The sequence below is a fragment of the Lolium rigidum genome, chromosome 1 (assembly GCF_022539505.1).
Source record: "Lolium rigidum isolate FL_2022 chromosome 1, APGP_CSIRO_Lrig_0.1, whole genome shotgun sequence".
Classification (NCBI taxonomy): Eukaryota; Viridiplantae; Streptophyta; class Magnoliopsida; order Poales; family Poaceae; genus Lolium; species Lolium rigidum.
In genome coordinates this window covers 343,533,632-343,540,393 of record NC_061508.1, presented here as the reverse complement: position 1 = coordinate 343,540,393, position 6,762 = coordinate 343,533,632, and the positions used below count along the sequence as shown (strand labels likewise).

Below are 6,762 nucleotides of genomic sequence, written 5' to 3'. Positions count from 1 at the left end.
TGAGGGAGGGCTTGGTCGGCGGCCTCCCTTCCACCCCTCCAGCAGTCCAGCTCTGCTCCGCCTAGGAGACAGACCGACGGGCAGTGGGCTTGCTCTCATTCCATCTCCCTTCCTCTTCTTCCTATTCATTGCCCACATAATTATTGCTGAAATGTTACATAAATATTGTCGAAATGCTAATAAAGTGGTGTTGTTCCGCTCTAATATGTTATGTTCATGTACATAGTGCGTAAACACATGGATATCCATGGATATCTGGATATCCGGTGGATTTGGATTTGGAGCAACAACCATGCCCATGGATAGTTTCGTGGGCGGGGCAAAGCGAGGTTGGTGGATTTGGCATGGATCTGGTTTTGGCATATCCGTCCAAACCCGCTCCATTGCCATCCTTACTTGTCACCATCTTCTGTTTTTTTTAAACCATCTGGTGGAAATATACAACTGTGCTATCCACTCTCTTGCTATATGTGCTTTAGAGAGGACCTATGGGGCCTTCCTGTGGTTAGAAACTGCCATTGCCACAATTGTCTGCCTGTATAATCTAAGTCATTTATATGCTAAGCCTTATATATAGTTCAGCGCGTTTCAAATAATCAGGACAATTCTCGCTGAGTGTAATTTAGTTTAGATGTCCAGATGTCATTCTGTTTGGTGGCTTGGAATGGCTGTGAAATTTAGCCAGATTTATTCTGCGGATTTCTGTCAACCATTTAGTTTGTTCGTTTTTTCTGGTGCATATTAGATTGTACAGGCATATTTTCAGTATTTCAACTATGCAATTTTCTGCTCTAGCTCTTTTACTTTGAACTTATCTTATTTCCTGAAGTAGCAGATAATTAGTTTTCATATAGTTTTTGGAGGATCGTAACAAGGAAATATACTTGGTATTTGAAACTGGTCTTGAAAGAGAAGCACAAATGATAACACCTCACCTAAAGACATTGCACATATATTTATTTTGTAACCTATGTGGCTAGCGCTAACTAATTTTTGTTAAGATTGTCTAAGATTGAGCTGATTATACTTTTAATTCTTATTTTCGCAGTGCCAGAAATACCGTAGATTTCTGGACAAGCAAGATCAAGCAGTGGACATGGAACAGCCTCAGCCCGCAATGGGTGTTGTTGCTGGTGGATCACAAGTGCATCCTTGTTCAGCCTACCCGCCTGCAGCAACAGTAGCCCCTGGTGTCACTCCAGCCGGTTCACAGCAAACACCACCACCACTCCATTCTAATCCAGCTCAGGTCAGTGCTGAGAACCTGGCGATTTACACAAAAATAACCTAAAAGTGAAAGAAAAGCACAGACTAACCCTCCGGCGAAACTATTTCACCAATCTAACCCTTTTGTGTGGCGCCCCTCCCACTGGCGCCACACATGCCCATGTGGCTCCCCTCCTGCCGGCGCCACTGTTCCAGCCGACGTGGGCCCCTCGCCGCTGAGCTGGTGCGCCCATCCGACGTGGCAGCATGTGTGGCGCCCCTCCCAACGGCGCCACACATGCATTTGTAATCCCCCACACCATACTGTGAGACAAATCCTCTGGGACTTAGCCGTTTTGCGAGGCTCGATGTGTGGCGCCGATGCCACGGGCGCCACACTAGCCTGTGTGGCGCCGATGCCACGGGCGCCACACATAGAGGCTCGCGAAAACGGCTAAGGACTTATCGTCCGTAGCCCCTGGATGTTTTCGACCCAATGGTTCATATAAGTTGGGATGTGTGGCGCCGATGCCACGGGCGCCACACTACCACTTGTGGCGCCAGTGTGAAGGGCGCCACACATGGACTTGTGTTGAAAACATGAAAAATCCTACCAAACTCCAACAGTTACGAGTACAACATTGGACACAACAAGTAGCAATTTCATGACATACATATATAACACTTCATAGGTCACATTGTAGCACGTAGATTCAAACAACAAGTAGCATTACGGACCATGGTTCGAAATGACATAGGGTTCACAAATCGATACTTATGAATATAGAGTTCACAACAACACGTAGCACATCCTAGTAGCGTCCTCGACGTGCCGTCCTCGCGGGCTGCTTCCGGACGGCCATCCTCTTCGTCTGATGCCGTGGTTGTTGTTGCTGCTGCTCCTGCTCCTCCTCCTGCTCCTCCTGCTCCTCCTCCTCCTCCTCATCTGAAGAGAACGGCTCGTCGTTCCTCATCCTCGACATAGCTGATCTCCGCGGCGGCCCGTCATCCTCCTCAGTGACAACCTTCTTTCCTCGGTTGACATAATCTTCCGGAGTGTACCGGTTTGGAGCCTTGCCCTTTGGCTTGAACTGGTAAGCTGACCGTGGGGCTTGCTTGGAGGTATGCTTTGGAAGTATGCCTTGACTCAGAATTAGGCCGTCCTCAGGAGGAATCTTCACAAACATGAACACATGAGATTACGAAAGTTGAAATTAGTAAGAACATGTTTGACAGCAACAAAATAGTCCATACCTGCGGTTCTTCAGAAGAGGAGGATGTAGGGATTTCGCCTTCGCGGCAACCTAGCAAGTTCGCTAACCGCCGCATCTTTCGTGCAGTGTTCTGCGTCATGGAACTCACGGTTACAAAGCCACCAGAACATAATTGCGTACATTCAAAGTTGGTGATCATACCTTAATGAAATTCCGCAACGGTCCGACAGGCTTTTCATCTCTGTGGCTCTGGTCCCACATAATCTCGCACTCCTGAGCTGTTTTCTGGATCTCCTCCCGCTGTGACAAACATAGCATACACAATTGAAGCGAGCACATGACAATCTAGATGATGTACTAGTTAGTGAGAGAATCCATTACCACGAAGTTCAGCTCGGAAGCAATAGAAGTCGATCTCCCTCTCGCGAGCAAAAGTGTCGTGCTCGGCTTTGCCCAACCTCATCGAACTCGGATGGGGTCGTCCAAGATCTCCTCACGATACGCGCGCTTCACTAACTCGATACGCGTGTTCTGATGGAACCACTCGAGGTAGTTGTTGAAAGCGGTGAAGTCGTGAGGCACAATCTGCTCAGGGCCAGCATTCCGTGCCGCTTCCAAGCAGTGTTGGAACGCCGCGATGTGGCCGCTATGATGGACTGGCCAATTTGTGATCTTCCTCTGCCGCTGCCTATCAAGCCTGCAAGAATCAACAAGTTAGTTTGTACCTCTTCTATCAAGAATCTTCCATCGCATGATTCCAGAACTTTACCTATGAAGCGCCTTGTCCGTGTCTTGCCACAGTGGTGGGCACTCCGATACAGCCCAAACTGTCTCATCACTCTTTGCGGCTGGTGGTGTTCAACAAGCCACATGCATATGAGTGGGCAGCGCATACGCCAGAACCGCGCCTCCTCCGTGCACTTGTGGTTGAGGTCAGCCATCCCCGCGCCAATACGGTAGTAGCCACCATATGGCTCCCATTCCACCTGCAGCATACAATTTTTTAGAACATGCCAGTAGAATCAATCAAAACTAGGATTGCAACTCCGGAGTGATCGGTTACCTGCTCAGCGATAAGAGTGTCCAACTCCGCAGTGTACTGCATGTACATGACCATTGGATCGCTCGTCATCTCCGAGACATTGTCCCAAAGGTATGCCCAAGTGGGCTCCCGATCAGGAAAGTGAGGGTGATGAGGCCATGGCCTCTCGGTGAGTGTCCTAGGCCGCCCAACTGATAGGCGGTCCCAGCTCCATACGGAAAGTAGGAGCATGCATCCACCAATACCGGCGCTCCCAGTCCTGCTACCAGTCCTGCGACAAGCTTCGTCCAACTGCGTACATAAGATATTTGGTTACTACTTTGTCTAGCACACTACTATAGGAAAATAGTACATAGAACAAATCATCACCTGCCGGTAGAGGTAGGCAAGTGCCGCTGTTCCCCAACTCCACCGGTCATCCAACACCGTAAGCGCCTTCAGCCAACACCAATGGGCCAGCTTCCCCCCACTGTCAGGAACGAGAGTCCTCGAAATCATGTACCATAAGTACACGCGGGCGTACGTCCTCCGAGTGTCCTCGTCGGCCTCTACCGGGCATTCTCCAAAGTTAGTCCTGATCCATTCGAAAGACGCGTCGGCGGGAACTCTCTTCTTTGGTTCTCGTTGGCAGCGGAGGAGCCCCGCCAATAAGCGCCTCCATCCGCCGGCGCCACCCATCGAAGTTGTGTTCATACACAAGTGGCTCGCCCCGAATAGGTAGTCCAAGGATCATGGAAACATCCTCGGGAGAGTAGGGGCCATCTCGCCGGCCCTCAAGTGGAAGGTGTGAGTCTCCGGCCTCCACCGGTCGACAAGGGCGGTGAGTGCCGAGGGGTTCATGTGTGGCCCCCCACGGCTTACAAGGGATATGAACGGCATAAGACCGGTAGGCCGGATGAACTCCGTGTACCTCTAGTCATACGGTATATCCGTCTGTGCCATGGTAACGAATCTTCAAAGGGTGAAGATCCGTTCCCCTCTCCGTCATATGAACAGCCCGGTGCATCCCGTCGTACTCTTCATCCGAAGCCACACCATCCTACATGTTTACACAACCATATTATGAGTCATTCCACTAACAAAAATGAGCAACACATACATGAGAGTTCATATCCAAATACATGAGAGTTCCATACATACACACATACATTCATATCTAGGGTTCCAACAAATATTTGGTTCAAATATGAGTTATTCCATCACAAATAGTAGACATTTCAAGACATACATACATATAATTTGAACACATACATAGCCATTTTATATCTACATAGCCAAATCTAGGGTTCATATCCAAATGCACCAACATATCCAAATCTACGGTTCATATCCAAATCCACTAACATATCTAGGGTTCCTACACATACACATTCAACATATCTAGCCATTTCAACACATACATGTAAAATTTCATATCTAGGGTTCCACCAAATCTAGGGTTCATATCCAAATCCACCAACATATCCAAATCTTGCTAGGTTCAGAGCCAAATGCACTAACATATCAATGGTTCATATCTAAATCCACCAACATGAATTTCCATGTCTAGGGTTCATACCCAAATCTACCAAATCCACCAACAATAGTGGACGAATAAGATGGAATCGAAGGGGAATACCTTGAGGAATGGAGGAGGAAGGACTTGGCCGGATAGATCTGACGATTCCTTGGTCGATTTGGTGGGGGGGCGAAGGGGAGGCGGGCGGCGGCGGCGGTTGGGGAGGAGCAGCAGAGAGAAGAGAAAGAAGAAAGAGAGGGTCGGGCTGGGCGCGGGCACGGGCGCCACACTTAAGTGGATGTGTGGCGCCCGTGGCATCGGCGCCACACAGGCTAGTGTGGCGCCCGTGGCATCGGCGCCACACATCGAGCCTCGCAAAACGGCTAAGTCCCAGAGGATTTGTCTCACAGTATGGTGTGGGGGATTACAAGTGCATGCGTGGCGCCGTTGGGAGGGGCGCCACACATGCTGCCACGTCGGATGGGCGCACCAGCTCAACGGCGAGGGGGCCACGTCGGCTGGGACAGTGGCGCCGGCAGGAGGGGAGCCACATGGGCATGTGTGGCGCCCGTGGGAGGGGCGCCACACAAAAGGGTTAGATTGGTGAAATAGTTTCGCCGGAGGGTTAGTCTGTGCTTTTCTTCCACTTTTGGGTTATTTTTGTGCAAATCGCCGAACCAGCTTCTCTACAAGCAATCGCAGCAGCTCCAGAAGATCTGGGTGGATCGTTTGTCGGGGATCGAGCAGGCCACTGACTTCAAGAACAACACCCTGCCGCTCGCCAGGAACAAGATCATTAAGGCCGACGAGGATGTCGGCATGGTCTCTGCTGATGCTCCGGTGTTCTTCCCGAAAGCCTGCGAGATATTCGTGCTGGAGCTGACACTGCGGTTGTGGATGCACAGTGAGGAGAACAAGCGCCGGACCTTGCAGAAGAATGACATCGCGGCTGCTATTGCCAGGACTGACATCTATGACTTCCTGGTGGACACAATTCCCAGGGATGAGATGAAGGAGGAGGGAGTGGGGCTTCCGAGGGCCGGACAGCCGGCTTGCGCTGACGCACAGCAGGCTCAGCAGCACGTGCCAGGTGCACCAATGGTGTATGGTGGGCAGCAGGGCCAGCCGGTGACTTGCGCGTATCAGGATCCTCAGGAACAGCAGCAGGTGCCTCCTGCAGAGCAGCAATCCTTTGATGAAAGTGGCTGAGGTAGCGAGATGTGATGCCCCAAAGGCTGAAGCTGTCTCTAGATTCAGAAACATCATTTTGGTCTGGACATCTAAATTTTTTTCTTTAAGTTTCGCGTTAGCTTATATGATGGTTATTTATTTGTTGAACCTGGTGGTTATGATTAGGCGAGACTGAGGAGTTCCTCCATGGATGTTCTGTTTCTGTCGTGGTGTCGTTATTGAAGCATTATGATTTGGGTACTACTAGTTGGTTAAAACTTTACCATGCCGTTCCATTCCAAACCCAATACTTTGCCTCTGGTGATGGCATTTTGATATGCAAGCTTGCTTCTGTTTCTATGATCTGTTTTCTTGTGGTTTCGTGTTGTCTTGTATTATTATATTTCTGGTCCTGCTGCAGCTCAATTGGTATTAACTGAATGCAAAATGGTGTTCTGGAGAACTAGAGTTGATCTGTAATTAGGTTGAAGCTTGACATGCAAACTCATTGCTTAACTTGTTGTCCTGTACGGAACTTCTGATCCTGTTGCGGCTGATTTCTTGGTAACTGAATGAACGTGTATTAGTGCTTAGCAAAACTAGAATTGACAGATCATCTAGCTGGAACTTGC

The 6,762-nt window shown here is 49.5% G+C and overlaps 1 pseudogene; it reads left to right on the top strand.

Annotated features, from left to right (window-relative positions):
- The first annotated feature begins 1,081 nt into the window (after positions 1-1,081).
- LOC124664155 lies at positions 1,082-6,169 on the top strand (annotated as a pseudogene).
- Positions 6,170-6,762: the final 593 nt, after the last annotated feature.